Source organism: Colobus angolensis, unplaced genomic scaffold (genome assembly GCF_000951035.1).
Source record: "Colobus angolensis palliatus isolate OR3802 unplaced genomic scaffold, Cang.pa_1.0 Scaffold142, whole genome shotgun sequence".
NCBI lineage: Eukaryota > Metazoa > Chordata > Mammalia > Primates > Cercopithecidae > Colobus > Colobus angolensis.
Genome location: NW_012114511.1, coordinates 3217429 through 3226975, shown reverse-complemented (window position 1 = coordinate 3226975; position 9547 = coordinate 3217429). Strand labels below are relative to the sequence as shown.

The 9547-nt window shown below is 41.0% G+C and overlaps 1 protein-coding gene across 4 annotated transcripts in view; it reads left to right on the top strand.

Annotated features, from left to right (window-relative positions):
• FAM13B (family with sequence similarity 13, member B) overlaps positions 1 to 9547 on the top strand; it is an 86824-nt gene that overhangs the window by 6014 nt on the left and 71263 nt on the right. For 3 of the 4 annotated variants that reach the window (XM_011935279.1, XM_011935277.1, XM_011935275.1), the window contains exon 2: positions 8081 to 8247. The gene's annotated coding sequence lies outside the window, so the exon portion shown is untranslated. Of the gene's footprint in view, positions 1 to 8080; positions 8248 to 9283; positions 9382 to 9547 lie in introns of all 4 variants that reach the window. The other variant, XM_011935276.1, reaches the window with a different exon arrangement.

The window sequence follows — 9547 nt, the reverse complement described above, 5'->3', positions numbered from 1 at the left end:
AAAAAAAAAAAGGCCAGGCGTGGTGGCATGCTCCTGTAGTCCCAGCTACTCAGGGGGCTGAGGCAGGAGGATTGCTTGAGCCCAGGAGTTTGAGGCTGCAGTGAGCTATGATCGTGTCATTACATTCCAGCCTAGGGGACAGAGTGAGACCCTGTCTCAAAAAACAAAACAAAAAACTTGTGACGAATATTTTGGAGCCAAGGAATGCTACAGCCTAGAGGAATTAATAGATGAGACCATTAAATTGAGTGGGTTGAAGAAAGCCTCTTCAGGGATGGGTGGGACTTGAGCTGATTATGGGAAGGAGGAAGCTTGGGAGAGTGTTTCAGGTCAGTGAACTAGCAAGTATAAAAGACCTAGGTTGAGGAAAATGTGGTACACTGACAAGATAATGACATTTACTAGATTTCTACTAGAGAAGGAAATATTGAAAGTATTTTATGCCTCGGCCTCCCAAAGTGCTGGGATTACAGGCGTGAGCCTCCGCACCCGGCCCATGCCTGGCTAATTTTTGTATTTTTTGTAAAGATGGGGTTTCACCATGTTGACCAGGCTGATCTCGAATTCCTGACCTCAGGTGATCCGCCTACATTGGCCTCTCAAAGTGCTGGGATTATAGGCGTAAGCCACTGTGCCCAGCCTAATTTTGTATTTTTAGTAGAAATGGAGTTTCACCATGTTGGCCAGGCTGGTCTTGAACTCCTGACCTTTGGTGATCTGCCCACCTCAGCCTCCCAAAGTGTTGGGATTACAGGTGTGAGCCATAACACTTGGCCGTTTTTTGCATATTTTATGGTCAAAGTTCACAATCTAGTGGGGAAGATACAGAAACAAAGTTTAACCACTGCTTTTTTCTTCATGTACCAGCTTCCCTTATTATTTTTTTTTCCAGTGTTTTATACAAGTCTGTGCAAAAAAAAATGTTTTAATCTCAGGAGACCTATTTGGCTAGACCAAGTTGTGGAATTGCTCATAATACCCCTTACCTGAAAAAATGAAGTGTATTGTAGTTTTGTATTAACGAGCTATGAAAAATGATAAGCTAGTCGTCTTACTCCTATCAGTCTGGTAGGCCTTGCCTGTGTATGTTTTCAGTGGAGAAAAAGTGAAAGGTTACTAGAGTGGAGGAGTCTTGAAGAATCAAAATTTGTCAAAATTGAGATTATATGCACACACAACTGACTAGAACATGCATTATCTAATACATATATATGCTTTTTCAGATATGTTATTTATTTGAGATGGAGTCTTGCTCTGTCACCCAGCCTGGAGTGCAGTGGTGCAATCTCGGCTCACTGAAGCCTCCACCTCCTGGATTCAAGGGATTCTCTTCCCTCAGCCTCCTGAGTAGCTGAGACTACAGGTGTGTACCACCACACCTAGTTAATTTTTTTGTATTTTTAGTAGAGACGGGTTTCACCAGGCTGGTCTTGAACTTCTGACCTCAAATGATCAACCTGCCTCGGCCTCCCAAAGTGCTGAGGTTACAGGTGTGAGCCACTGCGCCGGACTTTTTTTAGGTATTTTATATCATCTAAGTTATAGTGTTTTTTAGAAAGGGTCCATCATTGTGCTGATACTTTGGGGAGGCGCTAATTTAGCGAATAGTCACTTTGACTTAATAGAAAATCATGCAAATTAGTGGACTAGTGACTTTGGAGTGCCAGGGAGACTATGAGGTATCTGTGTTTAGACAGTTGAAGAAACTTCCCCAAGGATGACCTCTTGAAATAGTTGCCAGTAGTCAGTTCTAGAGTTGTATATGGTTCACACATCAGCATTTAAAAAACAGAGAAGAGTGGTAGAGGAATGTTTAATCCTACTTAGGAAGGTATGAGGAAAGGTGACACTTTAAATGCTTGTCTCCTGAGTAAAGAGTTAGCTTGTGGGCCGGGCGCAGTGGCTCATGCCTGTAATCCCAGCACTTTGGGAGGCCGAGGTGGCTGGATCACGAGGTCAAAAGATGGAGACCATCCTGGCCAACATAGTGAAACCCTGTCTCTACTAAAATTACAGAAATTAGCCGGGCGTGGGTGGCGGGCACCTGTAGTCCCAGCTACTCTGGAGGCTGAGGCAGGAGAATCACTTGAACCCGGGAGGCTGAGGTTGCCGTGAGCCGAGATTGTACCACTGCACTCCACTTCAGCCTGGTGACAGAGTGAGACTCTGTCCCCGCTCCCCCCCCCAAAAAAAAAGAAGCTTGTAATGAGCTAGAGCAAGATGGCTGCCAACAGGTTCCCTTTCCCAAATGCACTCCAAAGTCACAAAGTCACTGGCCCACTAATCTGCATGATTTTCTATTAAGTCAAAGTGAGTATCTACTAAATTAGCTCTTCCTCAAGGATCAGCACAATGATGGACCCTTTCTAAAAAACTCTAGTGTAGATGATTTATTTGTGCCAGGGGAATGTTGATTCGATTTTAGAATAAGGGGATCAGTTAGAAAGATAGATGAGAGGATTTAGTCACAAGTGATTTTTATCCATTTATGTGACTTTATTACTTTTGTTCTGATTTGAATAGCTTGACATCATGATTGGAGGTTATAAGATAATTGACTGTGTCCATAAAACCCTTTTGAGAGTTTCTCAAAATTAGCCAAGCTGTTTGCCAATAGATTATCTCCAGGAGTAACCACTTTTTATCTGAATACTTTGAATAAGAGAGGAATAATGAGCCATCTATGGGTGAAATGTGTTACGTATAGTGATTGTAACCTGTGAAATATATGTGCTATATCTAATACCACAGTTTGACAACTGTAGTCCTACAAAATATGCTTGATTCCATTTTCATTGTAGTTTTGTGGAATCACCATGGAGGATTGTTCCTTCAAATAATATGTTAAAGTGCACGTAGATGAACAGATTCTTAGGAATAGGTATATTAATATTTCCCACATTGTTGCAAGAAATAGCTTATACTTTTTTTTTGGTTTTATTTTTTAAGGCAGTGAAATTCCCACCCTTTTGAGCAATAGAGCCCTCTTTAATTTAAAAACTTTCTAGTCCTGAATTCTGTGTTAGTTATACTTTGTATCTGATAAATTACTTAATGGCAAAGTGACTATGAACTTAATAACAGATTTAAGTGATTTGGTATTTTCCCGATTGTGTTAGTCCATTCTCCCACTGCTATAAAGAACTGTCAGAATAAAGAAAAGAGGTTTAATTGTTTCACAGTTCTACATGGTTGGGTAGGCCCCAGGAAACTTATAATCATAGTGGAAGGGGAAACCGGCAAATACTGTCTGCTGTTATTATCTATAGTATTGATATTGGTGCTCTACCCCTTTTTAAAGGCCCCCACTACTGATTTTAGTAGATAAAGTGTAAAGATTCTGTGCTATTAAGAAAGGTATGTTTCATTTGTCAAAAATCAGTTGATTGTAGATGCTGTTTTGGTTAATATAGCTCTGCAGTATATTTGGAAGTTGGCTAGTGTGATGCCTCCAGCTCTGTTCATTTTCTTCAGGATTGTTTGTGTTAATCAGGTTTTTTATGTTTTTATACAAAATTTGGGTTGTTTTTTCTGTTTCTTTGAAGAATGTTGTTGGAATTTTGATGGGGAGTGCATTGAATCTGTAGACCACTTTGGTTTGTATGGATATTTCAACAGTATTAAATTTTTCAGCCCATGGGGTGAAAAAGGGGTATGTTTGCTGCTATTATGTATGTGTATATTTGCATATGTGAATGAAATTGAATGGAATGCAAAAGTACCTTGAGTCCCTGTAGAACTTAGGTTGATAGCTGGTGTATGAAGGTACGCTTTCTTGAATGTTACCCAACTTTGTTGATAATTGGTGTTTAATTGCATGGTTTCTGGGCCAGGAGTAGTGGCTCATGCCTGTAATCCCAGTGATTTAGGAGGCTGAGATGGGAGGTTTGCTTGAGCCCAGGAGTTTGAGGCTACAGTGAGCCATGATTGGGCCACTGTACTCCAGCCTGGGCAACAGGGTGTGACCTCGACTCAAAGAAAATATATATGTATATATATGTGTATATATAGAGCTTTGTAATCACCGTTATCTCATGGTGAGGTATATGATGTAAAATTCAACATCATTTCCTATTCCTTGTCAACAACACCATACTAGGCAACTGTCACTTGTATTTAAAATAATTTTGCTGTTTGGGGCTGGGAGTGGTGGCTCATGCCTGTAATGCTGCGGTGTGCAGATCACCTGAGGTCAGGAATTTGATATCAGCCTGGCCAACATGGCGAAACCCCATCTCTACCAAAAAATACAAAAAAATTAGCTGTGCATGGTGTCACGTGCCTATAATCTCTGCTACTCAGGAGGCTGAGGCATGAGAATTGCTTGAGCCCAGGAGACAAAGATTGCAGTGAGCTGAGATCGTGCCGCTGTACTCCATCCTGGGTGACAGAGTAAGACTCTGTCTCAAAAAAAAAAAAAAAACCAACCAAACAAAAAAAACCCAAAAAACCTTCTCTCTCTCCTTTCTCTCTGTCTCTCTGTATGTGTGTATATATGTATACACACACACACACACACACACACACACACGTGTATAATTTTGCTGTTTGGATTTATAACAGTATGCTTTTGGAAATACTTGGTTATTTTTAAAGTCCACACATTGTATTCTCTTGTGTCAGTCCTTTTATTGAACTGCTGCTTTCTTTGCATTTTATTGATTCTATCTGCTAGGACATTTTATTAGAGCTCTTTGGGATATTTTTATATGGTGCCTGCTGCTGTTTTCCTTTTTCTTTTTTAGAATGTAATATTGTAGTTTAGGTGTTGCATTCATTTTCTAGGACTTTCATGACAAATTACTACAAACTAGGTGGCTCTAAAATAATAGGAAGTTTTCTCTCACAGTTAGGAGGGTAGAAGCCCAAAACGAAGTGTCCACAGGGCAGATTCTAGGGGAGAATCTTTCTTTGCCTCTTCCAGCTGCTGGTGATTCCTGGCATTTCTTGACTTCTGGCAGTATAACTCCAGTTTCTCCGTGTCTTCACATGCTCTTCTTTCTCTCTGTGTGTCTCTGTGTATCTTGTCCTCTTCTTATAAGGACACGAGTCATTGGATTTAGGGCCTGCCCTAAATCTAGGATGATTTCCTCTTGAGATCCTTAACTAATTATACCTGCAAAGACCTTATTTCCAGATAAAGTCACATTATGAGGTTCTGGGTGGACATGAGGTTTGCGGGGAACACTACTCAACCCACCACAGATGTGAAGGGAGTGTTTACATGATTTAAGCTCTGGAAAGGGGTAGGAAACAGGACTAAATAATGTCAACTACTTTGCAGTTTGCAGAAATGTTACCTTGGGCCACTCTCCAGTCTGAGAGTTCTTAGCAGTGTGCTCTAGATACAAGTCCCAAGTGAAAGATTAGCTGCTGGGGCTTAGACCATAGGCCTGCCCTCTGGAAGTACCTGTTCGCAAGCTAGAAATAAGTGATGACTTAAAATGTATGTAAGACTATAAGGCCAGGCATGGTGGATCATGCCTGTAATCCCGGGACCTTGGGAGGCTGGGGTGGGTGGATTGCCTGAGCCCAGGAGTTCAAGACCAGCCTGGGTAATGTGGTGAAACCTCATTTTTACAAAAATTATAAAAATTAGCTGGGTGTGGTGGCCCATGCCTGTCTACTCAAGAGGCTGAGGTAGGAGGCTCACGTAGGCCCGGGGAGGTTGAGGCTGCAGTGAGCTGTGATCACGCCACTGCACTCCAGCCTGTCTCAAAAAAAAGAAAAAAGACTGTGGCCAGTTTGAGCACCAGATTATGACATTCTATCATACTATAAGTTGTGATAATTTACGTGGAAAGATAGTATAGCGATTAAGAAAGAGCTCAAGAACTTTGAGAATCACATTCTCTGGTTTCATATTCTGCCTCTGACCCTTATTATTTGGGTGGACTGTGAGTAAATTGGTGAGCCTCTGCAATGTCTAATTAAGGGTTAAAGAATACCTTAATACATGTAAAGTTCATGAAACTGCCTGGCATATAATAACTGCTCATTTAATGTTTGTTGCTGCTATATCCATCATCATCCTCAGGAGAGGGAGAAGCTCGTTGTCAGAAAGATTGATGCCTTCGATTGTTTTCCTACTGTTGAGGGTAAATTTTTACTGATGAATTCGTAAATTCCTACCTAGCCTCACCTTAGGAAAATGTGCTTTCAGGTTGTCCAGTTAGAGGTTGGGGGTAGTAGAGGACATGAGATGAGATAACAGGCTCCTGACTGGGAGCAGTGGCTTATGCCTGTAATCCCAGCAAGGTGGGAGAGATTCCTTGAGGCCAGGAGTTTGAGACCAGCCTGGGAAACAGAAGACTTCCTCTCTACTAAAAATACAGCTGGGCGTGGTGGTGTGTGCCTGTAGGCCCAGCAATTTGGGAGATTGAGGCAGGAGATTGCTTGGGTCCAGGAGTTTGAGGCTGCAGTGAGCCATAATTGCACCACTGCAGTCCAGCCTGGGTGACAGAGTGAGACTCTGTCTCAAAAAAAAGGAAAAAAGAAAATAGGTTCTTGGTTTCATTAACGAAGCATTCTAAACACTGAGTAGCCATTTTAGTGATGTATAGAACTTGCTCCCTGACAGACTTTTGTAGTGAGTTTTCATCCCCCTTTATGTCATGAGGGTATCAGCTTGACTTTTAATGTAAGTCTGTTAAATACCTTATCTCTGAAGTTAACTTTGAAGTTGTTTTCAAATGGGTAGATAGGTAGATTAACTACATGTTTTAGCAGGCATTTCAGGATGTTTTGCAACTAATTATCCACTAAAAGATTTGTTGTGGGAATGTGGTTTTCCTTACCTTCAGTTTTTAATGTTCCTCCTGGAGGTGTATGTTACTAATAGCACTTATTTGAAAACCACACTGATTGATATTACTCTCCTGCTTACCTGAAGTTTCTTGGGCAGAGTCCTGCAGTGTAGTTTACTGAGCTTATTAAAAGATTTGTTAATAGATGACTAGAATTCACAGAGGATAATAATACCATTAGAATTCACAGAAGATGATGAGATTAAGTATTAAACATTTTACCAAACAAGTTCCCCTCTCTCTCCCTAGTCTAATTGCTGGTCTTTTAGCATTATGCAAACAAGAGAGAGGAGACTAGTTCTCTTGTTATCTCAGTTAAACTTAACAGCTGTATAGGTATTATTCTTTTTTTTTTTTTTGAGACAGGGTCTCACTTTGTTGCCCAGGCTGGAGTGCAGTGGTGCAAACACAGCCCATTGCAGCCTCCACCTCCTGGCAGAAGTGATCCTCCCACCTCAGCCTTCCAAGTAGCTGGGACTACAGGCACTACTATACCTGGCTAATATCTAAATTTTTTTTGTAGAGGGGGGGTCTCACTATATTGCCCAGGCTGGTCTCAAACTCCTGGGCTCAAGTGATCCTCCCACCTTGGCCTTTCAAAGTGCTGGGATTATAGCCATGAGCCAATGCACCTGGCCTGTACAGGTGGTTTCTTATTTTATATAAAGAAACCTAGGCTCAGAGACATGGAAGTTGTTCACCATCATGTATCTACAAAATGATGGAGTTAGTATTTGAATCTAAACCTTTCTGGGTCTGTTCTTTTTGCTCTTTTCCAACATATGCTATCGCTTCTCTAAATTAGGGAGCTCAGACAACCACTATGTTGTATACAAAAAAAGAAGAAAGTACTTAAGTATAATGGCAAGCTTAAATCATATCTTTGATTCTTTGATCTTTTGAAAATACTTCCATGTTTAGTTCTGAGTATGTGAGGAAGTGAGTAAGGAATGGGATGGGGTAGGGTGTCTGCACATAATTGAGGAAAATGGATTATTTGAATGGTGTAGTCCTTGAAGATGTGTCCTGTCACATATCCTCTGCAATTCGTTTATTTATTTATCTTCAGCAGAAAGATTCTTCTCCAGTTTTCCATCATCATCTGAAACCTTTGCAAGGTATTGCCTTTAGGTTACAGATACATTTTTCAGACAGAAGAATAACTTTCAATATAGGTAATGTCTTAAGAGGACTTTACTGCTGCTTCTGTTAATAGTCTCTTCTGACAGTTAAAGATGTTGTGGGGAATTGAAGTAATTGTTTTTATCTTGTAGATTAACTGCTGAAGTACTGATCGAGTTCTGCATTTCTTCAATGAGGAACTACAGGCTGATCTTCTGCCATAATCTCAAACAGCCATAAATGACAAAAGAATGCTTGCTCAGTGAGGGTAGCTGGTGCAGAAGCCATTTTTTAAACTTAGGTATTTAAGTCCTGAAAGGTAAGTTTTCAAAATGGTAACTATCTCCTGCTCTATAAATCCATAGAGGTTTTGGAACTTGCCCCTGTGGCTGCTATTTGATTTAACTTGAGGTTTTATAGTTCTTAGCTGGCACCAGATACGTCGAAGAATGGATGTTGCTTGTCTGAGACTATGTAAATGTATGGCATTTTGCTATCTTAAGTTAATGTTTTCTTTTAAGTTGGCTGCATTGTTTCCTAGTCATGTTGTGACATTCTTGATCCAGTGGGTATACACTTGATCCAGTGGACCTTATTTTTGTAAACTTATGAATTTTAGTAGACTTATCTTTGTGATTTGCTATCTTTCTCTCGCAGTGTGAAAGAAATTGTTTTTCTGGGGTGATGGAAAAAAGACCAGCTGGTGTCATGTTGTTCATTATCAACCTTTGAGTTTTTCTTTCTTTTACAAATACTCTTTTCCTACATAAAGTAATAAATGTGTAATGTGTTTATTTTAGAAAATAAATTTTTCTTGGGATTACTTGTTCTCTTATGTGTCAGATATTGGAAATGGCCATCTGAGACATTGTTTTCTCCCACTTTACTGATCACAATTCCTACAAAATTAGGACAAATAACTATTTCTTCTGAACTAGATGGTTCTGAAACTTTTTATTATGGATAATTATGAAATAACACTGTTAAGGCCAGGCGCGACGATGTGTGCCTATAATCCCAGTGCTTTGGGCAGATCACCTAAGGTCAGGAGTTCAAGACCAGCCCGGCCAACACGGTGAAACCCATCTCTACTAAAAATGCAAAATTAGCCGGGCATGGTGGCGCACACCTGTAATCCCAGCTACATGGGAGGCTGAGGCAGGAGAATCACCTGAACCCAGGAGGTGGAGGTTGCAGTGAGCTGAGATTGCACCATTGCACTCCAACCTGGGAAAAAAGAGTGAAACTCTGTGTCAAAAAATGAAAAGAAATAACAGTGTTGATAAGAGGACATCTCTTATTGAAAGTTGATGTTGAGAAATGAAAAATTTCTTTTTTACAAAAATGTATTACAGGCTGGGTGCAGTGGCTCACGCCTGTAATCCCAGCACTTTGGGAGGCCGAGACGGGCAGATCACGAGGTCGGGAGATGGAGACCATCCTGGCTAACACGGTGAAACCCCGTCTCTACTACAAATACAAAAAAATTAGCCAGGTGTGGTGGCGGGCGCTCGTAGTCCCAGCTACTCTGGAGGCTGAGGCAGGAGAATGGCATGAACCCAGGAGGTGGAGCTTGCAGTGAGTCGAGATCAGGCCACTGCACTCCAGCCTGGGCAATA